At 30.4% G+C, this 27,689-nt stretch overlaps 1 long non-coding RNA gene across 1 annotated transcript; it reads left to right on the top strand.

Annotated features, from left to right (window-relative positions):
* The first annotated feature begins 4,128 nt into the window (after positions 1-4,128).
* Positions 4,129-26,956, top strand: LOC145315636 (uncharacterized). The gene is made up of 4 exons (XR_013878105.1): positions 4,129-4,187; positions 6,703-6,758; positions 12,692-12,752; positions 26,294-26,956. It is a non-coding gene; the product is annotated as an uncharacterized LOC145315636 (long non-coding RNA).
* The last annotated feature ends 733 nt before the right edge of the window (positions 26,957-27,689 follow it).

Below are 27,689 nucleotides of genomic sequence, written 5' to 3'. Positions count from 1 at the left end.
TAAAAAAAATATTTTTTGGGGATAGCTCTTATTGTTGCTTTTTGGAATATTCCTAATTCCCTATATTTTTTGGCAAGGTGATTAAATACAATTCAGAAAGCAAAGCAACTTTATAACCTTTAAAAGAAAGTCATAATGTGCATTTTAAATATTGTTAAAGGGAGGAGTAGGTTGCGCTAAAAATCCGTAAAGGTTGTGAGTTTTAAGTTGAAAACAGTAGTAGAACGATAAAAATTTATGTTAACTTAACAAAAAAAAAATTCTATAGTTCTATTTCAATAAGAAATACACATATTTAATGAATATTATCGTTCTACTACTATTTTTAAGCCTTAAAACTAACACCTTTACAATTTTTAGCGCAACCTACTCCTCCCTTTGTCAATGTTTTATTTTGAATGTTGTCAACCTTGTTTAATGAAAATGTTGGACTAGAACATATAATTAGGAGCAGAAAAAAATAAATTACATTTTTTAGTCTAGAAAATTTTAAACTTTATCTTATAATTTTGACTTTATCATATTTTTGAATGGCATTTTCAAGTTCATATTTATGTGTCTAAATAAGTTCAAAGCAATATAGATTCAGTTAATACTAGCAGCTAAGCCCCTAGAGGCCCAATAAAGTAGAGGGGGGGGGGGGGGTTGAGTCTACCCTCCCACACTTTCAATTTTAGTCTTAAAAAGAAAAAGAAAAAAATTAATTTTGAAGGGGGTCATTCTTTTCTAGGGGTGATATCTCTTAGGAAGGTGGTTTCTTCCCTTAAATATAGTTATAAATATTCTCAGGATATATGAGAATCTACATTGTGAAGAAATATATCAGTTCAGCAGTTAGGAAGATCCTCCGAATCTTATAAGCAACCAGGATAGGAGGGGACACTAGACTGTAAGTAAAGTTCTTAAAATTTTATATAATAATTTTGTTTATCGTAATTGTGGCTGTACATCAATTTATCGTCCATTGTATTGGCCCTCTATTCAACAATAGTGAAAATTATTTCCTGATATATTTCGCTACTATACTGTACTATAATTTATTGTTCTTTCCTTTCTAACTCGTTTTCAGACAGTTAAGTTAAATTTTTACTATAAATTTAAAGTTTTAGCTTTCATAAATACAACTGAATTAATTATAAGCATAATTTGATTTAAGGGGATATCAAAATTTTGTAATAGCTCCTTTAATTCTATTTATTAAACAAGGATTGCAACATCTGTAGAAGCAAAGTTCAACTAGTTTAGAGTAATATTAAAAGAATAGTTAATATGATATACTTTATAGATTCTTATTTTAAGACTTAATTACATGAATTCTTTATTTAACATTATATGCTTAATCGACCAAGGATTCTTTAATAAAAATAAAAGCGATAAGGCAAGTTTGATACAAATAATCATGTTTGAAATAGACACACGAACTTATGGCTGTACGGACAGACCCTACTTGTATAAAGCTTCGCTTTAAAAATTCAAATAGTACAGAATTAAATTTGTAAGTAAATTGGGAAAAGGATAGAAATAAGAGAAAAAATTATTTTCACAAATATTCATAAATATTCTTAAAATCAAAAAATTTTTTGAACACATTGTTTTATATCACACACGTTATTTTCTTAACTAATCAAATCTTATAAAATGCCATCTAGCCTCTAGGGGAGGGCCTGGGAGGTCTGAAAATAGCTTAATACCATCCTAAGACATATTTTAAGCTCTCCTAAAACGTAACATAACTTTATACAATATAATCAAGCATTCTTAGAATAGTTATCTATCCCATCGTATTATAGACAGCTTTCCGCGGGTTGTAAAATAAAAAAGGCCCAGGATAACAAGACTGGTAATAATTTTATTATTTTATTTACTTTTATTCGATGCTATACATGATGTTTCAGCGGATACTAATCGGTTTCGAATAATCATTATTCAAGAAGAATAATTGTTATTCTCGTATTCATTCGAATACGGTGGATAGGAACCGGTTCTCATCCATGTCTAGCATCGTATTATATCCAGCTTTCTACGAATATAAAAATGTACAATCATAAGATTAAAACCAATTAATAATTGTACATTCTATATCCGCGGAAAGCTGTTTATAATACGATGCGAGAAATAACTTTTCTTTAATCCTAAATTTTGGTGGTAAATTTTATAAATAATTTATATTGTATGTCCCTATCCCTGCAATGTGGACAAGCCTGACGCAATTAAATTCACAGACCTTACTCAGCAGTATGCAATTCAGGGAGACAGGGAGCGATAAGAAAACTAAATATTTGTGTAAATCAGTTTTTTTTATTACGATAGTCCCCACAGTTTTATTATATCGTTTTCATATTTATTAGCTTAAAAACTTTAGGGACTTGGGTTGGATTTTTGATTGTTTAGGTCATTAAGTGGAGTGTCTCAACGTTTCAACCAATAATTGTAATCTACAAAAAGGGTAATTTTATGTATTAACAGTTGGAAATGTATATAAACTTATCAACCAATATTTTATCCCTTTAGATCCCTTATCAGTTATACTTAAAATTGTGATTATTAGAATAGTGTAACAATATAAATATTGATTGGTTAATAGCCAGGTTAAAAGTTACTCAATAATTGGCCCCTTAAACTGCCAATTCCCTAATCCCTGATAGGCAAATACTTATTTTTTTTTTACATTTGACAGACACTTTGATTCTTTACATTTTTCTTCCGTATATATATTTATTTAATAAAATATGAAAATCAATAATAAGTTTAGAAATATGAAATAAGACGATTAAAAAATTATTCTTCAAATCCAAATATTATTGAAATTCAATCAAAACTTTTGCACTCTTTTTACAATGCTTTATTTCTTTACTAGTAGTTGCTCACCTAGCTTTTGCATGTAAAGGGTTAAGGAAAGCAGAAAAATAGCCTAAAACCATCTACATCTACATCTAAAGCTACATTCAAAAAAACCTTACTACTTATATAACAGGAGGATTATTATCTTTGATAAAAAATGGAAAGGAGGAGACAATAAATTTTACTGACCTCTAAACTGCATTGTAAAACTCCCTCTGCTATTTGTTGGCTAAAAATCTTAAATCTAAAATCTTGATTGAGCTGAACTAATTTATCTCAGTTGGGGCTAATTTAGTTTAATATAAATAGGGTAGTAGTAGCGTACCACAAATTATTCCTTTAAATTCCTACTAAAACTTCCTCTAAAGGGTTAGATGAATTAGAGGAATATCCCTTTTTAAAGGACGCCTGCAAGAAATAACACGCTTTAACTGCTGAAAGACTGCCACAAGAAGACCCAATACCCCAAATTTAAAGCCTTCAGCTTCAATAACAAAAAAGTTCTCGGCATTTCAAAATAGCATTTTATGTACAATGGAATTTTTGAAAGATTTCCAATGCTCATAAAAGAAAAAAACAATATTAATTTACGTTGCCTAGACATAAAATTATAACCTTATCTTTGTCAGAAACTTAGATTGCCTGTAACTGATTACATTTTTACAATAAAAACACCACATTTCATAGTCAAAATCTATGAAAAAAATTCGATTTAAATTGCATTTTTAAACGAAAATCATAGCGGAAACAAAGGGGTAAACTAATACAAGCTTAGCTGTGATTGGTTGTTAAGCTGATTCAGCCTTCTGATTGGCTACAGTACATTCGGTACAACGCAAGTAAAACTTATTTTTTTTAATGATTTTGACTATAAAAATGGGTATTTTTATTGTAAAAATATAATAAGTTACTGGAAACCTAAATTTATGACAAAAATAAGCTTATAATTTTGTTTCTAGGCCACGTAGTTTAATTTTAAAGTTTTCAACATGAGCATTGCAATTCTTTCAAAATTTCCATTGTACATAAAATGTCATTTTAAAATGCCTAGAACTTTTTTGTTATAGAAGCTGAAGGCTTAAAAGTTGGGGTATTTGGTCTACTTGTGGCAGTCTTTCAGCAGTTAAAGCGTGGTATTTCTTGCAGGCTTTCTTTAACTGCGAAGCTTTATATAATTAGGGTAGGTCTATAAGTCTATAATTCGCGCGTCGTTCGTCCAGACACGTTAGAAATGTCCTATCGATTTAGAACTTGTTTTATTATCAAATGGTGAATATTTAATTAAAACTTTCAGAAATATCAAAATGAACGGAGATACTACTGGCATGGTTCTCTCACCTATTAAGGTAATTAGTGAATTATAATTCATACTGTCTGTCCGTCCGTCCGTCACTATGTCTGTCTTTATAGGGCAAATGCGATTTCAGGTTCTCTTTATACTAAAAAACATTTGGGTCATGTGAATGAAACGAAGTTGCGGGTTCCGTCGTATTTTCACAGCAGCTTTTGAATAGTTATTTTAGGTTATGTTAGGGGAAGTTAGGTTAGAGCATTTGGCCCCGCAGGGTTAGAGCCCCCCCCCCCGCAGGGACTAGAAAAAGGAGAAAAGCTTTTGTGAAATTATGACGAAACCCGCAACTTCGTTTCCTTCACGTGACTATAACATTTATATATTCAAATGTATTATATTTCGTGATTATTTATCTTAGGTCTAGGTTGCTAACATGGACATAATTTATTGGTCAGTTTGTTCATCCAGTAGGAGGGTTGGGGATGGGGTAGAGTGTAAGGATAGGGGGGTATCGTTATTATAGCCAGCTTCAAGTTTCACTTAATTAGAGTACATGATAATCTGGTATAATATCCCAGTAATAAATATCAACTCTTTTTTATCAGTTTTTCAATTATTTTTCTTTTCTTTCTTGTTTTCCTACAGTTTGATTTAATATTGTAATAACTGCAAGTTGAACTTAAACAAAGCGTTTGATTATCAACATTCCAAAATTTTAGCATCTTCAGAAAACAATAACAACTTCAATATAATATAACCCTTCTCCTTATGATTGTAAGCTACCAAAGTCATAATACTTATACCAGAATTAGAGGAAAGAATATTAAACTTTTATTGTAATATTCTTGTTATATTGTCTGATAAAAACTAAAACCTTTTCTTCATTTAGTGATTTATTGTATTTATTTTATTTTTAGAATATAGATTCTTGCGATGATTAAACATAATGTTAGAGTCTTAAATTTAAATTAAGCATTCTTTATTTAAGTAATTCAGACATCTACTAAGAAAAAATGTTGAATATTAAATTTATTGTTACTCTAAATTTGTAAAGGTCTGTCGGTTGTCTGATTTATTGAGCTTCGCTTCTATGGATGTTGTCATCCTTGTTTAAATGAAACAAAACTGACAGTTCATATTTGCAAAGTATTTCAATATTTTGCTAAACTGGATTAATCAATCATTGAGAAATATCAAAATCACATCTTTTTCCATCAACTACATCATGTCGCTAATACATTCTCAAACAAAAGACCTACTTTTAACTTGGGATAGAGATTAGTTTTCTCTGAAAGTATTAAGGATTGCCCAAAAGACAGTGATAAAATGTGTGTCTGTTTATTACAAAAGGAAACCGTTGAACCGTTATGGTTCTCCCTTAAAATGAAGCTTATTGTACGTCTACAGAAGGTTTTAAACTGGTTTCGGGGAGGTCAACTCCACCCTCCCAAAAAAAATCACTCTAAAAAAATAACCCCCCCCCCCGAAAAAGTTTACTACATAGAGGCCTCTAGGGACGTAACCGTTATCTATCTTTAAAATGATAAATTACAATTATTGGTTATACTACTCTTAATATTTTATTTTTAAAAATCTAATATACTATTAGCTTGTTATTACAGCTTCACTTTCAAACTCATTTACCCTTGTTTGAAGCTCTTTATAGAGCCGAAGTATCTCCTTTTTATATGCACTATAAAGAGCTTCCCATTTTTTTTTCTAAAATCTTAGCCCATTACTTATCTGTGTCTTTGACTTCGACAAGATGGCATTAAGTTTCAGCAAAAAAGGGTCAAAAAAGATAAAGTTTTCCTAATAGATATAGTGGGTCTAGATGCCTAATCAATAAATTAGACCAATAAGAATATAGTGTAGAAACAATCCGGTAAAATAATCACATAAAACGTGTACACATTTTTAGAATAAATCATATGTGGTTAAATAACCAAAAATCTTCTAAAACTTTCTATTTAAGTTGGACAGATTATTGTATCTGACAACCCATCTAGGGTCTTAACTCTACCGTTTTCCTTTCAACTGATATAAAGGGTGTGCAAAAAATGCAGACATTTTTAAAATTGAAATTGCGCGGCTTGTGATAATAGTAGAAAAATGTTACGCATACCGTTAGAACCGCTAAGAAATCTATTTTTTGGCAATACAAGAACAATTACTCTGCTACGTATAGCTACGTGTTAAAATGTCCCAACTGATGTAAAACTTGACTTGCGAGCAAATTTTAAAATATAACTAAAAATTAGAGAAGATATTTTGCAAAAAGAGACGTATTTCTGATTTTCCTTTTATTTTTGCTAAATATATTTGAAACAAGGGTGACAACATCCATGAAAGCGAAGCTTTAAAATCAGAAGGAGGGTCAAATGAACAATAACTCTTGCCAGAACTTAATACGCAGAACATTAATTTGTAAGTCTAAACAAAATTAAATATAAATTTGTTGCAAAATTGCGTAAATACCATAAAAGGACAAACTTACATTTCAGGATGCTTAGCTCATAACTTATTGATCTTGTTTTTGTTATTTAAAAATGATTTAATTTATTGTTTAGGTGATTGTGAACAACCCACCCCGCAAGCCAGCCCCCAAGGATGGAGCATTCGAGGAAAAATATCCAAATTTTAGTTAAAACAAAAACAAATCAAAATTAAAATTACGAATCTACAGTACCAAAGTAAACAATGGTTAATGTATGTTTCTTAAGAATAGTCAATGATAAATGAATGATTTAGAGCCAATACCTGCTAAAAGCTATTTCAAGCTTTAAAAATTGTGTTAGCTTTGAAATAATTCACTCATGGGTATGCTTTTTATTTAAGAAAGATTTAAATTAATAATCTACAACCAAATATTTATTTTTATTCTATTATATAAATTAGTAAGGGTTTTATGTCTGAACCTTAAGATCTTAATACCTACTGAACTGATTGAATTATCTTTTTTTAGGTAGTCTTTTATAGGTACCGTGATGGTTTTAGGCTATTTCATTTTAGGCTTAAATATTGGAATAGTTTTAAGATATTTTACTTGCCCCATTTAAATACAGAGCCCCTAGATAATACGGGCGCAAACGTTAGTAAATAATTAGATATTATTTTTAATTAAAAAAAAACATTATGATTTAAGGTAGAGAAAATGAAGTGTAAATCTATTAATCTTCTTACAAAAAATGTACTAATTTTCCAAGCTTGCTATTAGTAAAACAAATAAGATATATTTTTATGCAAATTTTGAAATTTTGCAATAGTACCATTAGTGTAGAATAACACATATACAGTCACACAGACAATTATATTAAAATATTAAATCTTTAGATATTTAAAAGAACATTATTATTTTAAATCTTAGGTTAGGTAAACAAAAGTTCAGATAAGACTCGTTTGGCTTGGCCTACTACGGCACAAAAGCTGGAATACGTTGAAACAATTGATCATTATTTTATTATCAGATAAACATCCAACCTCTTTTATTCCAAGATAATAAGCAATAATAGTTATTTATCGCATTGTATCATATACAGTTTTCCTCGGATATTAAAATAAAATTTTGATTTCAATATTTGTGGAAAATTGTCTGTAATACTATGTTATACATGATTTTCTAGTATGGCTAAGAACTGGTTCTAATCCAGTGGATAATAATTGCATTGGAAGGCATATTCTGAAATTTTTTGTCTTTTTTTGAGAATACCTACTCCACCCAAAGCACGGGAAGCATATAAAATAATTTATAAGATGTGGTCAATATTTCTGTGTTTATACAACTAATTACTAGCAACAACATTTGTAAAACAGTTTTTTTCTGCCACATTTTTTTCTGTAGTGGCGCAGCTACTCTATAATTTATTAACTGAATCTGTACATAAAAAGGCTAGAAGTCAGTAAAATAACAAACTTTTGCAATAAATGTTGATTAAAGTATAAATGTACATTGTACAAATATAGATGTATAACCCAGACAACTACCTGGAACCAGTGTTGGGAACCATTTTCGTCTACTAGCAAATTTCTTTCTGCTTATTTGTAGCGACTTGGCTCTTTTAATATTTCCAACGTGTTTTGCTGATATGCAAAGACTCAATTGAAAGTCGGCACAAGGTCCATGGGTTGGGAAATACAATTATTTAACTTTCCACTTTTATTGTTTTACTTTAATGATTAAATTATATATATGTATATTATCATACTTGTTATGTAAAATATTTACTAATATTAATGCACAAATATTGCATATATCAACTTTGGCTGACAAATTATATATATATGGATATTATCATTCTTGTTATGTAAAATATTTACTAATATTAATGCACAAATATTGCATATATCAACTTTGGCTGACAAATTATATATATATGGATATTACCATCCTTGTTATGTAAAATGGTTACTAATATTAATGCACAAATATTACATATATCAACTTTAGCTGACAAATTATATATATATGGATATTATCATTCTTGTTATGTAAAATATTTACTAATATTAATGCATAAATATTGCATATATGAACTTTAGCTGACAAATTATATGTATATAAATATTATCATTCTTGTTATGTAAAATATTTACTAATATTAATGCACAAATATTGCATATATCAACTTTGGCTGACAAATTACTTTCTATGTTTTTGCACCTGTAATTTTTCTTAGTGTAGCTACTATATAACTGAAGAATGTCCGTTAGAACGTCAAGTTGTCACATTTGACTGTAACTTTATTCCATTTTTTCTCTTTTTTATGCTTCCTAACATTAAGGGGTTTTTGTAATGCAGAAAAATAACCTAAAACCATCCCAAATCTTTAATCTTAAAAAGTCAATGGCTTTAAAATTTCCCATGACCTATATAAAGCTTTCCTTAAATGATGAACTCATTCGGTTCAGTGTTTGGCAAGATTAATAAAATAAGTATTGCCCCTACTGCATTGTTTATTTGAATCTATTGTTATTTTTTTTATCTTCGCTAATTATTTTTGTTTTTGTTCTTGTTTTTACAATTTTTCATGTAAAATATTCACTTAACACTTACGCAATTTTGTATTTTGGGATCATTTTATGGTGCTGAATCATATTTTAAATTAAATCAAAATTGTACTTTAGAGCAATTTAGCAGCTAAATTAAAGTCTGGAATATGAATGAAAGGTTTTAGGCTATTTTTATACAGGGATAAGACAATGAATGGTTAATTCATAAACATCACCAATTATGACAAACAAAATAAGATAATTGAATGAAAGGTTTGGATATTATTCCTTTTTAACCAAACAAAGAAAATTCAATAGAAGTACCAATAGATTTCTTTATATTAAACTTTGGGTACCAGTCTACTTTACAGTACAATGTTCTCTCCTTCCATGTAATTTAATAGGCAAATAATAAGGTACATAAACATACTCTATCTGCTTCGCCTTTAGGCTCTAGAAGGGGTGTAAGAAAATAGCCTAAACCCAACCACAAGGCAAAAGTACAAAATTATATGACCAGCCATTTCAAAGATCTTTAGCCTCTGAAATAAATGACTTACTACTTTATTGAAGGAAACGTTTCTACTATTGTTATACACTAAGTAATATTTAAAATCTGCTAAGTATCTGGTAAAAAAATATATTTGCAGATTTAGTACACTTTTGAGGCATGATTTTGACAAATGTTCATCTTATCACTTATCATTTTTGCGCCTAACAACCCGAACTAAACAGAAAGGGTTGGAAGCCGCAGCCAGCTGCTTAGAAATATTAGATATCAAATTTTTTACGAGAGAGCCTCTTGAGTGAAAGTGGGAAAGGTGGGAAGGGGTCATTTTTTCTAGGGCGACTTCTCTTGAAAAGATTGTTTTAAATAAATATATCCATCAAAATAGTTATAAACCTTCCTGTTACTATGAAATGTTTCACCTTTAAAGGGGAACATATCGGTTCAGTGGTTGCTACACTCAAAAAATATCCTTTTACTTTTATAAATTAAATAAACCTGTTATCATCAAAGTAACCAGCTGCCATGCACATTAGCTGTTTTAAATATTCTCCAGCTGCCAGCGGCTGCGTATCCCTTACAGGCACGCGGTGTTTGTCAACACAAATGTCAAAATTAAATACGCTTTACTTTCAAGCATCAAGCTTAATTTATTATAATAAAACTATCCGGTACAGCTTCGAAACCGATTAATATCCGCTGGATTAGAACTACGAATATTAAAATAAAAATAATAAAATTGAAACTGATTTTGTTAGCCCGAGCATTTGGACCCTCGGGGCTACCAAAACTGGTTGTAATCATATAATCTTACAATTTATCATTTTACTTTTCGCGGAAAGCTTTCTATAATATGATGCGATATTATTTATTTATGATATAAACTAATAGAACGTCTGTCTACCTTGTCATTGAAACAACCTGGTAAAAAAGGATGTGCTCTTTAGGGAAGCTTTATGTATTTTTTTCGTATAATTCTTTATTAATGATAGACAAGCTTTTTACAGACAAACAAACAGAAAAAAGGAAAAGTACAGACAGACAATTAACATACGCAAAAACTCAACAATGTATAGGCATAGACAGACAGTAATTTAGACAGACAGACAGACATATCATCAGGAATAGACAGCATTAAAAATTTGATATAAAACATCAGACAAACTAACAAACAAACTTACACACAGACAAACAGACAACACTGACAAACAAACTTACATACACACACACACACACACATACACACACACACACACATACACAAACACACAGACAAACAGACAGACATTAGAATACTTAAAGAATGCAAATGGATAATTTCTTGGACAAGAAATGTCAGTTTTCTGGCAATCCATCATGTACACAGCAGCGCTGGGAATACTTTTCAAATAGATAAAGTAAATTAGATACTTACGAAGAGTTTCACACCTAGATTCTTTCGTTGGGGAGGAAGTAGGGTAGAAAAGTAGCATCAAGGCATCCAGTAATTGGAATACTTTTAAAATAGAGATAGTAAATTAGATAATTACTACAAGCTGCGCCCCTAGATTATATTCGTTGGGGAGAAAGTGGGGTAGAAAAATAGCATTGAACCATCGAAAGATTTAAATTTACACTTCCCTGGGAATACTTTTTAAATAGAGATAGTAAATTAGATAAAGATTAAAAGTTAGGACCCTAAAAATAGCATTAAACCATATCAAGACCTAAATTTACACAGCGCTGGGAATACTTTTTAACTAGAGATAGTAAATTAGATACTTGCTGGATTCTATTTGGGGGAGAAAGTAGGCTAGAAAAATAGCATTAAACCAAACCGAGACCTAAATTTACATAGCGCTGGGAATACTTTTTAAAATAGAGATAGTAAAATAGATGCTAAGAGTTGCACCTCTAACATATTTTCAAAAAAGAGAAAATTAGACATAAGTAAAATAGCATAAAACCACCCTAAGACCCAAATTAAACAGCTTTGAAACCTATTATTTACTATTCAATAAAAATATTAGCAATAAATATTACCTACTTTTAGCCCCTTAGTAGGCTCAAATTCTGTATGCAGGGATCTCCCCTAAACCTTATTTTAACCTGACCTAACCTAAACAAGGCATCTTTTTTTAAATAAAATGTCTGTTTTGCGGTCTAGATTCAGTAAAAGGGAAACCACCCATACTATTTCTCTATTTTTGCTATCTCTAAGATCTTATATACCTCAAACGGCTGGGCACTCATGTAAGAATGAATATAAGACATATGGATATTATGAAAGGGGAATTTTTGTCGTCAATTTAGGTTGATTAAATAGTCTCAGATATTAGTAAATACGTTTCTCCATGGTCAGGAGACTGGGGATGCTTTAAAGTAAAGGGGTTGGGGGGTAACTTTAAATTAGCCAGCTGACAGAAACATTTTGTTAGGGTATGCGAGAATCTCTTACAATATCCAATAATGTAAGATAAACAGAACAATTTTTCTTTGCACTTCTGGTGTTAGATGTGTGTGCTTGTTTAAAGCTATGAAAAATTCTTCAACCTCTTCAAATTGTTTTTACTTTTTAATGCGTACTAAAACTTTTTACTTTAAAAGTAAATTTTTAAGTGTCATGTCATTTTATCTGATATAATTAGATTTAATTTTTTTTAATAACCTCTCGGAAGGTATTTTTTTCATGGGTGCTTTCCTTTGTGGAGGTGTACCTTCACCCAAAAAAGTATAAAACGTTCATAAAAAAGCTTCAGTGTAAAGGGGAACCATGTCGGTACAGCAGTTAACGAGATTTTAAGCTACATAAAGACACACTCTAATTTTAAATTCTCAATAAACGTTTCCTTTTATATTTGAAAAATCATGTATAGCATTGTTTAACAGCCATTTTCGCGAATAATAAAATAAAAATCATCAAATAAATACCCTCGGGTCTATGAAAACTGGTATTAATCTATGAATTTTTCATTTTAATATCCGTGGCAAGCTGTCTATAATACGATGCGTTAAATAGCTATTCTATTTAGAAGGCATATAAAATTAAATTGAAATTAGATATTTTATTTATGGATGTAGGACACAATGTTTCTGATTGAGCTGATGAAACAGAAGAAGGAGAAGGAAATCAGATTAGCCAGGGTAAGCCGTTTCATTTCCGCCGGATTAAAACCAGTTCTGCCTGAGCATAAACTAAAAAATCATGTATAGAATCGTATTATAGAGAATTTCCCATAATAATCACAAGGAAGGACAACTTAACAATAACTCTTGTAGAGTGTCAGAACTTAGCATTATACAAAAACTTAGCTTTCTGACTTTATATGTAACACGCAATTTAGTGTCTAAATCTTATAAACACTTTTTAAAAGCGAAGCTTTTCTATAATTAGGGTCGATCCGTCCGTAACGGTTAGCTCTTTTCGTTAATTTAAACAGGTTAGAACTGTCCTATCGATTTCAAACTTTGCATGATGATTTCTATAACAGTTAGGTACTATTTAGAAGATTAGCAACTCTAATCCTTACCAGAAAGTTCGTTTGTCCTTCCATTTCAGAGCTTCGCTTTTATGGATGTTGTCATCCTTGTTTTTTTATATAATACAATACATGTTATTTCTTACTTGGATTAGCTTTAAATTTCAAGTTTGCATTCAACATTTTTTCTCGGGGCTTTTACACATTATAGTGATAGATTTAAGTGCATAAACAAGAAACATATTTTTATTAGCGGGGTAGCTTAGATTATAGCTTAAAACCATCCCGGGACCCATGTAAAGCTTCGATTAAACGAAGAACTCAATCGGTTCAGTGGTTACCAAAAGAAATCTTAAGCAACAGACAAAAAAACCTAACTACTTACAACTAAGAAAGTATCTGAGTTAAAAAAAAAGACTTTAATGGATAATCATAAATGGGGCTTGACCCACCCATTCAATAAATAGCCTTAATCCTGCCTTGTATTAATTTTTCTCTGTAAATTATGTACTAATTGGTCCAGCCGTTTGCAAGATTTTAATGGACAAACACTCTTCCTTTTAATCCTATTATATATTATATAAAGAAGTTAGATTTTTTGTACGTTAAGATCTGGCTAACAACACAAACTAATGAATTCTCCATTTTAAAGAAGTTTCACTTAGGTCCCTGGGTGGATTTAGGCTATTTTGTATTGCCGCAACTTCTTTATTGCAAAATACAAAGCTAAAGAGTAGCGGCGCTACTATTAAAAATTTTGCGACTCAAGGCCACCGTTTGCAAGTTCATTAATTAGTTCAACTTCTCAACTAGCTAAACTCTAAAAATATAGATAAAAATTCTGAAAAATTGAAAATATCTGCAAAAAAATGTTTATTATTTTCACAAAACCTGTTTTACAACATATTATGTACGGGATAATAAAAATTTAAGATACTTAATCGTAACTCCTATGCAAAGAAGAAAATGTCTGAAGAATAAAATCTTGATAACGACAGAATACTTGTAGGCTACAGTGTAGCCTTAATTTTAACGTAAACAGTACTTGCTGGTACTAGATCAGAACCGGTTTTTATTAAACTTAACCGAAGGATATCTTTTGCGTAAGAAATAGCTGAAACAAAATTTAGTTTAAAATTAATTAACTAATTGTCTCTTAATTTTTATATATAACTACATTTATTCTCTTAGAAAAAATAGTTATGTTAAAAATATCATTTCGTAATATAAAAATAATTTTAACAACAGGATTATTTTACTTTCTAATAAAATATTTTCAATTATTTTATGGTCAAGGCATAAACTTTTAAAAATCATTTGAAGTTTTAAAATTGTGAATGACACAATACCCACATACTTTATTAAAAATCTCTCAGTAATAATTATTTTAGATCAATGTGATCTTACTTTAAATACATCATGAATATAGTGTACATTTCCCGCGAGAAACACAATTATCAAATGCATATACAAATTGTATGTAAAATTGTCTTAGTTTAGGAGAATCATTTTTACAATCCTTGAAACTGCCCCTACGGAAATTTATTATGATATCTTTCAGGATTTTAACCAAAATTATGGACAACTCTTTTTCGGCAAATTTTTTTGCCAAATATTGGAAGAAACTATTTTTAAAACTTATATAAAGGTAACAAGATGTCTTTGTTTGACTGTTTGTACCGAAGGATCTTGCTAACTACTAAACCGATATGGCTTTCCTTATCAATGTAGGAACTATTTCGAGGAGGTATCGTCATCCTCCTAAAAGAATTAGGCCATAGACAAAAATCATCCCAAAATTTTGTTCACTTTTTTTTCTTTTCAAAACTAAAATTGAAATTTTTGGGTCAAATTCCTCTCCTTCCTCCCACCTCAAGTGCCCCTAAAGGCCTCTAGGGGCGTAGCCGCTAGTATGAAATAAATTGATGTGATTAACTTGTTGGCAAGACATGACAAGTATCATATACTTAAGATATATGTATGCCGACATGAAATACTACAAATAAAGAGCAGCTACGCTACTAGAAAAGACAAACAGCCGGATGGCATAAAAATGTTTGTGGGCTAAAAACTATCCAGGGTTGTTTAAAAAGTATTTTTTAAAAATTAACACAGTCATGCCTGAGTAAGTTTTTTTCTGCATCAAATACTTGTTCTATGAAGCTTAGGTTTCCTTAGTAGATTTGAATATTATTTATTGTCTATTTTGAATGAATCAATTATATGAAAGTAACCTGATTTCTGTCTGTCTCTGTGTACAGGATCTCACTAACCGCTGAACCAATATGGTTCTCCTTTATTATGTAGCTTCTCATAAGTTCTGGAAAGATTCTTAACTATTTTGGAGGAGGGTACCATCACCATTGCCACGCAGGGTTAGAGCCCCTCGCAGTGCAGTGGTAGAAATAGGATAAAATCTACTGTGAAAATACGACGAAACCCGCTACTTCGTTTTCTTTCCACAATCCGAAAGGTCTGCATGTCTATTAAGTAACTATGAGTTGCTACTCTTAAACTAATATACGCATATGATTAATAAGTTTATTTGATAGGATTGCTTTTATGGATGTTGACATCCTTGTTTTGCAATGCAATTTTATTGTAGACATGTAAGGTCAAACATTTTTTTGTGAGACTTTAAGACTATCAAGTTACCATTAATTATTCTATTTCAGTTTCCTTCAGTTTTATATAAATGCGTATTAAAATACAAGGATGACACCATCCATAAAAGCGAAGCTCTGAGAAACGGTAGGACAAACGAACATTAACACTTGTAAAGTGTCATATCTGAATATACAAAATATAAACATATAAATTTTGACAAAATTGTACGTAAATTTGTTACAAAACTTCTTTAATACAGAAACCTGTTTAAGGACTTACTGACATTTTTAAGAAGTGATTATAGAGATGTTTCGCTTATAATAGTGTGCCTTATTGTAAAAAAGATAAAAATCAACATATTTTAAACGGGCCTATGTACATACTGGTAAAGATTATAGAGTTGCTACGCTTTCTAAATCGTACCTAACTACTACAGGAATCATTATGAGAAGTTTGACATAGATAGAACAGTTCTAACATGTCTAAATTAACGAAAATAGCTAACCGTTACGAACGTATAAACGGACGGACAGATGGACGGACCGACCCTAGTTATAGAAAAGCTTCGCTTTTATCCAAATGTCACATGAATATTTTTTTCATTATACTCTGTATGATAAATGGGGAAATTGGACTGTAAATTAATTTAGTACCCAAAGTTTTTTAACATGTAATGTAATTCATTGGCTCTTAAAGGTTTGGGTACTTTTATAAAATTTTAATCTAACCTAGTAAAGTCCAAACTTTTCATCCAATAAATTGGATCTACATAATTAAAGGGGTAATTTTGAAATCATCATTAGGTCAATGATGTACTATATAAATTAATCGTCAATTGTCATATCCCTTAAGATTTATGTACAATTTTGTCAAAAACTTATGTATTACTCTTTTGCATATTTATGACACTCTACAAGCGTTATTGTTCGTCGGTCATACAGCTTCAGAGATTCGCTTTTATGGATGTTGTCATCCTTGTTTTACTTGATATCGCAACTTAGATTTAATATTACGGAATGTTTGAATGTACTTAAAATACTAATCAGGGCTTTATCGATAGGTTTTTCAACTTTTTACTGATAGTTAATCCTTTTAATTAAGTCATATTATCTGTCAGTTTGTTCTAAAAGATCTAGCTAATAGCTATTCCGATATGACTCTCCTTTACAAGGAGGCTTCACGACTGAGAATCATTAGATTGAACATATAAACTTCTGTCAACTATCCCTGTATGACTGAGAATCATTAGATTGAACATATAAACTTCTGTTAACTATCCCTGTATGACTGAGAATCATTAGATTGAACATATAAACTTCTGTTAACTACCCCTGTATGACTGAGGATCATTAGATTGAACATATAAACTTCTGTTAACTACCCCTGTATGACTGATGATCATTAGATTGATCATATAAACTTCTGTCAACTATCCCTTTATGACTGAGGATCATTAGATTGAACATATAAACTTCTGTTAACTATCCCTGTATGACTGAGGATCATTATATTGAACATATAAACTTCTGTTAACTATCCCTGTATGACTGAGGATCATTAGATTGAACATATAAACTTCTGTTAACTATCCCTGTATGAGTGAGAATCATTAGATTGAACATATAAACTTCTGTCAACTATCCCTGTATGACTGATGATCATTAGATTGAACATATAAACTTCTGTTAACTATCCCTGTATGACTGATGATCATTAGATTGAACATATAAACTTCTGTCAACTATCCCTTTATGACTGATGATCATTAGATTGAACATATAAACTTCTGTCAACTATCCCTGTATGACTGATGATCATTAGATCAAACATATAAACTTCTGTTAACTATCCCTGTATGACTGAGAATCATTAGATTGAACATATAAACTTCTGTTAACTATTCCTGTATGACTGAGGATCATTAGATTGAACATATAAACTTCTGTTAACTATCCCTGTATGACTGAGGATCATTAGATTGAACATATAAACTTCTGTTAACTATTCCTGTATGACTGAGGATCATTAGATTAAACATATAAACTTCTGTTAACTATCCCTGTATGACTGAGAATCATTAGATTGAACATATAAACTTCTGTTAACTATTCCTGTATGACTGAGGATCATTAGATTGAACATATAAATTTCTGTCAACTATCCCTTTATGACTGATGATCATTAGATTGAACATATAAACTTCTGTTAACTATCCCTGTATGACTGAGGATCATTAGATTGAACATATAAACTTCTGTTAACTATTCCTGTATGACTGAGGATCATTAGATTGAACATATAAATTTCTGTCAACTATCCCTATATGACTGAGGATCATTAGATTGAACATATAAACTTCTGTTAACTATCCCTGTATGACTGAGAATCATTAGATTGAACATATAAACTTCTGTTAACTATTCCTGTATGACTGAGAATCATTAGATTGAACATATAAACTTCTGTCAACTATCCATGTATGACTGAGAATCATTAGATTGAACATATAAACTTCTGTTAACTATCCATGTATGACTGAGAATCATTAGATTGAACATATAAACTTCTGTTAACTATCCCTGTATGACTGAGAATCATTAGATTATACATATAAACTTCTGTTAACTATCCCTGTATGACTGAGAATCATTAGATTGAACATATAAACTTCTGTTAACTATCCCTGTATGACAGAGAATCATTAGATTGAACATATAAACTTCTGTTAACTATCCCTGTATGACTGAGGATTATTAGATTGAACATATAAACTTCTGTCAACTATCCCTGTATGACTGAGAATCATTAGATTGAACATATAAACTTCTGTCAACTATCCCTGTACGACTGAGGATTATTAGATTGAACATACAAACTTCTGTTAACTATCCCTGTATGACTGAGGATCATTAGATTGAACATATAAACTTCTGTTAACTATCCCTGTATGACTGAGGATCATTAGATTGAACATATAAACTTCTGTTAACTATCCCTGTATGACTGAGGATCATTAGATTGAACATATAAACTTCTGTTAACTATCCCTGTATGAGTGAGAATCATTAGATTGAACATATAAACTTCTGTCAACTATCCCTGTACGACTGAGGATTATTAGATTGAACATACAAACTTCTGTTAACTATCCCTGTATGACTGAGGATCATTAGATTGAACATATAAACTTCTGTTAACTATCCCTGTATGACTGAGGATCATTAGATTGAACATATAAACTTCTGTCAACTATCCCTGTATGACTGAGAATCATTAGATTGAACATATAAACTTCTGCTAACTATTCCTGTATGACTGAGAATCATTAGATTGAACATATAAACTTCTGTCAACTATCCCTATATGACTGAGGATCATTAGATTGAACATATAAACTTCTGTTAACTATCCCTGTATGACTGAGAATCATTAGATTGGACATATAAACTTCTGTCAACTATCTCTGTATGACTAAGAATCATTAAATTGAACATATAAACTGCAAAATAAAGTGAAAATTGCGTCATTATGTGCAGATAATGTGCAGATTAAAATGTCATCCTACTACATACCAGGGAGGGAGGGGACAGTGGGCTGTAAATTGTACTTGTCCTCAAAGTTTAATAAACAATTTCTTTTATTTATAGAATTTATTGGGTTGTACAAAATAGTAGTGTTAAACCTTATATTCAATAATCTAAATCTACAGAGAAGGTCTTATTTTTCTCATAATGTGGGTTGTACATCAATTTGATGTTCATTGTCTTATCCCTTAAGATCGCTGTCCAATGCCTAAAGCCTATACAGTAAATCTCCTACTTTTTAAAATTCTCTGTATTACTTTATCTGCTTTTCATTTCCTTATATGCATTGATGTTTGCTAAGTATTCTTAAAACACATATTACTTTTGCAGTTACTTTATAATTAAGGAATTGCAGTACACATCCAACGATTTCTATATCTCTTTTTTTCTTTCTCTTTATCTTTCTTTTCTTTCTTTTCTTCTCTCTATCTATCTATCCCATTTCTTTCTCTTTCTTTGTTTCTTTTTCTCCCTCTCTTTCTCTATCTCTTTCTCTATCTAATTATCTATCTCTTTCTCTATCTCTTTATATTTATCTATCTCATTCTCTATCTCATTCTCTATCTCTTTCTCTATCTCTTTCTCTATCTCTTTCTTTATCTCTTTCTCAATCTCTTTCTCTATCTCTTTCTCTATCTAATTATCTATCTCTTTCTCTATCTCTTTCTCTATCTCTTTCTCTATCTCTTTTTCTATCTCTTTCTCTATCTCTTTCTCTATCTCTTTCTCTATCTCTTTCTCTATCTCTTTCTCTATCTCTTTCTCTATCTCTTTCTCTATCTCTTTCTCTATCTCTTTCTCTATCTCTTTCTCTATCTCTTTCTCTATCTCTTTCTCTATCTCTTTCTCTATCTCTTTCTTTATCTCTTTCTCAATCTCTTTCTCTATCTCATTCTCTATCTCTTTCTCTATCTCTTTCTCTATCTCTTTCTTTATCTCTTTCTCTATCTCTTTCTCTATCTCTTTCTCTATCTCTTTCTCTATCTCTTTCTCTATCTCTTTCTCTATCTCTTTCTCTATCTCTTTCTCTATCTCTTTCTCTATCTCTTTCTCTATCTCTTTCTCTATCTCTTTCTCTATCTCTTTCTCTATCTCTTTCTCTATCTCTTTCTCTATCTCTTTCTCTATCTCTTTCTCTATCTCTTTCTCTATCTCTTTCTCTATCTCTATCTCTTTCTCTTTCTCTATCTCTATCTCTTTCTCTATCTCTTTCTCTATCCCTTTCTCTATCTCTTTCTCTATCTCTTTCTCTATCTCTTTCTCTATCTCTTTCTCTATCTCTTTCTCTATCTCTTTCTCTATCTCTTTCTCTATCTCTTTCTCTATCTCTTTCTCTATCTCTTTCTCTATCTCTTTCTCTATCTCTTTCTCTATCTCTTTCTCTATCTCTTTCTCTATCTCTTTCTCTATCTCTTTCTCTATCTCTTTCTCTATCTCTTTCTCTATCTCTTTCTCTATCTCTTTCTCTATCTCTTTCTCTATCTCTTTCTCTATCTCTTTCTCTTTCTCTTTCTCTATCTCTATCTCTTTCTCTTTCTCTTTCTCTATCCCTTTCTCTATCTCTTTCTCTATCTCTTTCTCTATCTCTTTCTCTATCTCTTTCTCTATCTCTTTCTCTATCTCTTTCTCTATCTCTTTCTCTATCTCTTTCTCTATCTCTTTCTCTATCTCTTTCTCTATCTCTTTCTCTATCTCTTTCTCTATCTCTTTCTCTATCTCTTTCTCTATCTCTTTCTCTATCTCTTTCTCTATCTCTTTTTCTATCTCTTTCTCTATCTCTTTCTCTATCTCTTTCTCTATCTCTTTCTCTATCTCTTTCTCTATCTCTTTCTCTATCTCTTTCTCTATCTCTTTCTCTATCTCTTTCTCTATCTCTTTCTCTATCTCTTTCTCTATCTCTTTCTCTATCTCTTTCTCTATCTCTTTCTCTATCTCTTTCTCTATCTCTTTCTCTATCTCTTTCTCTATATCTTTCTCTATCTCTTTCTCTATCTCTTTTTCTATCTCTTTCTCTATCTCTTTTTCTATCTCTTTCTCTATCTCTTTCTCTATCTCTATCTCTTTCTCTATCTATTTCTCTATCTCTTTCTCTATCTCTTTCTCTATCTCTTTCTCTATCTCTTTCTCTATCTCTTTCTCTTTCTCTATCTCTTTCTCTATCATTATCTCTTTCTCTTTCTCGTTCTCTATCTATATGTCTTCGATTTAACTCTATTCTTAAGTACTTTGCTTTTGTGAAAATATATCTCTAATCCTTAAGTAAAAGAAGCATAAAAATTCCTCTATCTTTGTTAGCTTGCAATGAGCCGTCGTTACTGTGTATGTAATTTGGGAAAATTGAAAAAGTAAATAGTTTGAAAAAAAACTTACAACATTTTTAATAAAAAAGTAAAGTTAAATACAGTAGGAATAGATAAATTGCTGTAAACTTTCATTTATGATCAACAAAATAACCTCTTCTTTAAATTAGAATCATTGTTGGAAAAGTATGGACATTGCAGGTTTGTATAAACCAATCAAAAGTCCCTAAAGGTGATAAGCTAACAAATAAAAATAAAACTTTGGGGACCAGTGTAATTTACAGTCCAGTTTTACCTTCTTCCTTGTGTAAAAATGAAATTTAGCAACAATTAACTATTCCCTTAGTGCTTTAGTATAATTGAAAAAGACATATTTTGTTGTAATTTCTCCACAAATAGTTTACAAATTACTAAGGATTATTTCAAGCTCACTTCCTTCAAATGTATTATATGTCATGGAGGAAGGGGACATTGGGCTGTTTATTACACTAGTCCCCAAAGTTTTATAATGGGGTTGTCTTATTCGTTGGATTATAAACTTTAGGAATTTGATTAGTTGGTTCATTAAGTTGAGTGTCCAAACGTTTCAACCACTAATTGTAATCTAGAGAATGGGTGTATCATCATTGGGGATGTACATTCGTTTATCGGCTATTGTCTTATCCCTTTAGATCACTGATTATATGCCCATAGAGTTGAAAAATTAGAATTTTATCATCCTAACGATTCAGCTATTACATGATGATTCCTGTAATAGTTAGGAACAGTTTAGAAGTTATAGAAACTCTCTATATCAGAAAGTTGTATGTCAGTTTTAAAATAAATCTTTTGGCAAAATTATTTTATTTGATTTTTTATCATATAGTCCCTTTCGTGGCAACGCCGCTCAAGGGGCGATTCGTCGTATTTTTAAAATGGCTTTTTATAGGTTATTTTAGGTCAGGTTAGGTTATATTGGGTTAGTTGATTGCCCCAAAGGGTTAGGCAATTGGCCCCGCAGGTTAGAGCCCCCCGCAGGGGCTAGAAATAGGAGAAAAGTTACTGTGAAAAATACGAAGAATCGCCCCTTAAGGTGCGTTGCCACGAAAGTGACTATACCAATATTTCCTTTTATATTTAAATCGTTTTTACACTATGTATGGTTATATTTGTTCGTGTTTATGTCTTATTCGTTGAGCTTCCACTCTTATGGATGTTGTCATCCTTGTTTAAATTCATGCTTTGATCCATTAAAGTTGCTAATTTTATAATTAATTTAATATTCAAATATCTTTTTCTATGAAGGGTTTTTCTTAACTTTTAAGTAAAATATCTTTAAAAATACTTAGCTATTGTGTTTTCTAATTCACCCTTTTGACACGTATTCAATTTTCGTTGATTCACTGTCATTTATTTCAATAACTCAAGTCATATGCATAAACGAGCATAGTCTAAAAGTAGCATTTTATACAGAAAATACATAATAAATATATTTTTTATCGAATCCGTTTTTAATAGTTAATATACGTTTAATCAAGTGCTATTGTGAATTCAAAACACTACCATTTAGAGTAAAATCGTTTATGTTTGTTAGTTTGTTAAAATCTCGCTAACAAATGAACCGATTGGGTTTTCCATTTTAGAGAAGCGTTAAATAAGTCTTAGGTTGATTTTAAGTTTTTTTAATTTGTGGAATCAAAATAATTTTCTTATAAATATTTTTCAAGAATCTTAATAGAAATATTAAAAGTGCATACATATTTATATAATATTGATTTTAATTTTAATCAAAGATGTAAATTTTTATAAAACCATCCTAATAATATAAAATATCCAAGGTATAATACAAAGTAGTAAGTTTTTTTTGTCTAAATCTAACCATTTCGAAAAGTACTGGTCCAAATAGGTTGTTTTTGTAAGGGATTTAATTGTCTTTGGTTGGTTTTAGGCTATTTTTCTGACTTCCACTTGTGACTATAGGGGAAAAGAACTTAGTTACGAATAAAGTAAAATTCTAACCATTTTCTTGTACTTTCTATGAGCTATACTTTCATGAAGGTTATATCCTTGTTTTAATTGAAAGTACTCTTGTTACACAATATACATGGCCTAATAAGTCGTCCTCTGGGAGTAATAAAGTGCATAATTATTGTGGGTAGAAATGATAATTTACAAAGAATTTTCAGTACAAATGTATGCGTCTACGGAAATATGAGAATGGTAAATTGGTAATTTATATTTACATATTTTTCTTTCTCGTTTCATAATACCGCTTCTATTCTTATAAATAAGGCGCTTTCACCTAAACCTATTTCTTAATTATCGAAGACCTTAACATAACCTAATAAAAAAAAAATATTTTTTTGTTTGAAATTTTTTTTTATGAAAATTAATTTGTTATCCATATGCGACATGAGGAAAACAATTCTTAATAACAAAATAGAAGGGGAGGACAAAATTTCACTGTAAATTTCCATTGTACTAACGGTTTTAAAACGTTGGTTATATTGATATCTTGATTTGTTGCTTAAACCAGCAGTTTATATTATTTTAAACTATTACTTTTAACGTCCAATGTATAATATATAAATCAGTCTATTTAATAAATTTTAAAAGCAGGTTTAAGTTTAAGGCTTGTACATAGGTTCCGCTCAACTGCCGAGCCCCGGTGATATTTATTGTTTGTTAGTAGGCAGATTAGAATTTGTAACAACCTTCAGACAAGAATAATATTTAGGCACAATTAATTGTCCAAGCATTTTTGTCAAATACTTGGGAAGTTCTTTGTCAAATTGTTAGAAACCTGAGCTTTAGTTCTTAGTAGCGCAGTTAATCTATAACTAGGGCCCATGTGTAAGTACGTCATTTAGCATCAACATGGATGGCTTAGCTAAATTCATAAAAGCAAACCTAATCAAAGCAGACGGTCACACAAACAAACAATAAAAAACCTTGATAACATTGTGCCTTATAGTTCTAGGAATCATCAATGCAATAATTAAATAAATAGAGTAATTATATCAAGTACATTTTTTACTCCAAAAAGCATGATATTCTTAAAGTTATTATAGAGTTCCTACGTTTTCTAAATTGTACCAAACTGTTACAGGAATCAAAGTTTTACAGAGCTGGATCTTTAAATCATTTCAAGGGTGCGCCAAATCGGGATGCGCCGAATTTCAGCCAATCACAGCGCGGCATTTCGTAAAATGCTGTGCTCTCATTGGTGGAAAGTTGTCTCATCCCGATTTGGCGCACCATTGAAATGATTTAAAGATCCAGCTCTGTTATCTTAATATGCTACTTAAGAGCATAGTTATCCTTGTTTTCTCTTATAAATATTTTCAATTTTGCTATTCTCCATAGCAAAGGAAAATTTACAAGAATTTAAATAGTTTTTTTTTATCTTTTCATGGGAGTAACGTAATGAGTTAAACCAAGCATGCACAACATTCAGAATAGATAATGAGTTGAATCACATAAAATAAGGATGACAACATCCATAAAAGCAAAGCATAAATTATACATAGAAAAGAACTAAATCAGAGTAACATCATTATATCTACTATTTAGGAGGTTAACAAAACTGGTATTAATTTTATGAATTTTATTCTAATATTTGAGGAAAATTGTCTGTGATACGATGCTATACATGATTTTTCAGTGCCGCTGGGAGCCTGTTCTAATCAAGCGTTTATTAATCGTTTTCGAAGCCATACTGGAAATATTTTTAAAATACTATTACAAAAATATTTCATTAATTTATAGATTATGATTATTGGGAACAAGAAAAATGTGTAAATTAATTAATGTGCCATTGTCTTATCCATCCTTCTTTGTACAATTATCGGGAAGGAGGGGATAATTGAGTGTAAATTATACTTGTACCCAAAGTTTTTTTTTATCAAGATCTCTCTGGCTAAATTCTAGCTGTGTCTAAACTTTTTACCAATAATTAAATCAAATTAATATTTTTGTCTATTATCCAACGTCTTATTCCTTAAGATCCCTGATAATTCTCGAAAAGTACTTTCTCCACGTAACGTACTCTGACAAAGAACAATTAAAATAACTGAACATTAATTTGTAAATTGATATTATTGCTATTCTGCTTAATTAAGCTTGAATTTTGAACTCAGGAAATATAAAGCTTATATTTTTTGTTTGTTAGCTTTAAATATTAGATAAATTTTTAAATAAATCAAATTATAAATGGTAACTTTACAAAGTGCCTAAAAATCAGCCTTGTGACGTCACAAAAATGAGAGATTATCCATAACTTTCTTAGGTGTTTTCTTTCTCACTTCTCCTCTCATTTCCCTCATTTTTAGGACGTCATATGGCTGATTTTTCAAACACTTTGTAAAGTTACTTATAAATGTCCTAATTATTGCCGTTTTGAACTTAACAAAGCATTTGAAAGTAATTATATCAGTGAATAATTTAGGGTCTACTTTTATACAGTACATATTTTGGGGGTCTTTGATACTAAAATGTAGGAAAACAAAGATAATTTAAAATAAAATATATAACAAAGCTTTAAGAACAGTACTTTTTACCAATTTAACTAAAGGGATAAGACAATGGACGATAAATTAATGTATATCCACAATTAAGATGAATAAAATTACCACTTCTGTAGATTAAAATTATTTGGTTAGTTTGAACCAACCAATTTAAATTTAATGAAAGTACTCAAAGTTAATAAATACCCACGGTTATACTTTTTTTTTCAGGACCAGAAAATCCAGGCCATGGCCCTTGAGCAGAAGCGTAGGAAGGAACAACAGCAGAGTTTGAGGCTTCATTGATAACACCTGACAGACAACCAGCTCGTAGTTTCTAGAGGCTTATATCTGTGGTGTTACAGTATGGTAGCAGGCTATCCAAGTCAGAAATGTTATTGTAATACTTCTGTTACACATGTCTTTAGGAATCATATTTAAATTTGTAATTTGCTGGGAGAGAGGGAGGGGACATTTGGCTGTTTATTACACTGGTCCCCAAAGTTTTATGATAACGTTTTCTTATTCGATAGCGTAACAACTTTGGGGACTTTTATTTAATTTTGGTTGGTTGGGTCATTAAGTTGAATGTCTCCTACAAAATCTACAAAAGGGGAACTTTTTGTGTATCATAATTTTGGATGTACATCAATTTATCGGCCTTTGTCTTATCCCTTTAATTCCCTGGTAATTTGTAAGGAGAAAGGGAAAAGTAATTAGGTTTTAATAAAGTAGACAATTTTAACCCTTTATCCCTGTTTATTTTGTAAATATTGTAAATAAATTAAAATTATGATGATCATGTTTATAAAGTATTAATATTTACTAATTACTTATATGTGCTTAGAGATTAGATTTATACATTTATTTTCGTAATAAACATTTTTTTTCAATTAGGTTTTTCTCATTTTATCCAATCAGATTCACCCTACTCTTTCTATTAATGTCGTGCATCTGACATAGCAGCAGTAGGAACCACTTTTAGATGCTTTAGTTATAACGTCGAGATTCTAACCAATAAACACCCTGACGACGAGCGGATGCGCTTTATGTTGAGACTGCATTCTGTATCTGTATTTTTAACTAATAAAAACATTTGATTGAAATAATTTATTTAAAATTTTTAAAACATATTTGATTCAATAACAACAATCATAAAAATGTAAAATTTTAAGGTTTACAAACAAATATCTAATGAAAAAATTTGGTCTGTAAAGGAAATAAATGCCTTTTTAAAACGTTTTTTTTTATATTCACTAATAGTTAACATTTAACAAATTTTCACAACTTCTGTTTTTCTTATTTTTTTTTATTGATAAAATCATTTTTTTACTATAATTTGTTTTATGGCTTGGAACAAAATAAACCCCAAGAGCATCGAGAACATTCGCCTACAAAATTATTTAGGATAAACATTTATGTTAATTGGTTAGAATTGTCTAATTGGATTAAAACCTTATATTCAAATTTGGTTAATTAAGAAATACAACTATTCTATAAAGGCTTGTATAGTGATTACTATACCAACTAGGCATGACATTTACATACTTTAGTCGTATAGTAATCAATATAATAGTAAGACTTCTAATGTTAATGACCGATTTAATATTGTGTATAATGCAAAGAT

Source organism: Acartia tonsa, chromosome 1 (genome assembly GCF_053477335.1).
Source record: "Acartia tonsa isolate MP-2025a chromosome 1, ASM5347733v1, whole genome shotgun sequence".
Lineage (NCBI taxonomy): Eukaryota > Metazoa > Arthropoda > Copepoda > Calanoida > Acartiidae > Acartia > Acartia tonsa.
This window is presented reverse-complemented; position numbering and strand designations above follow the sequence as displayed.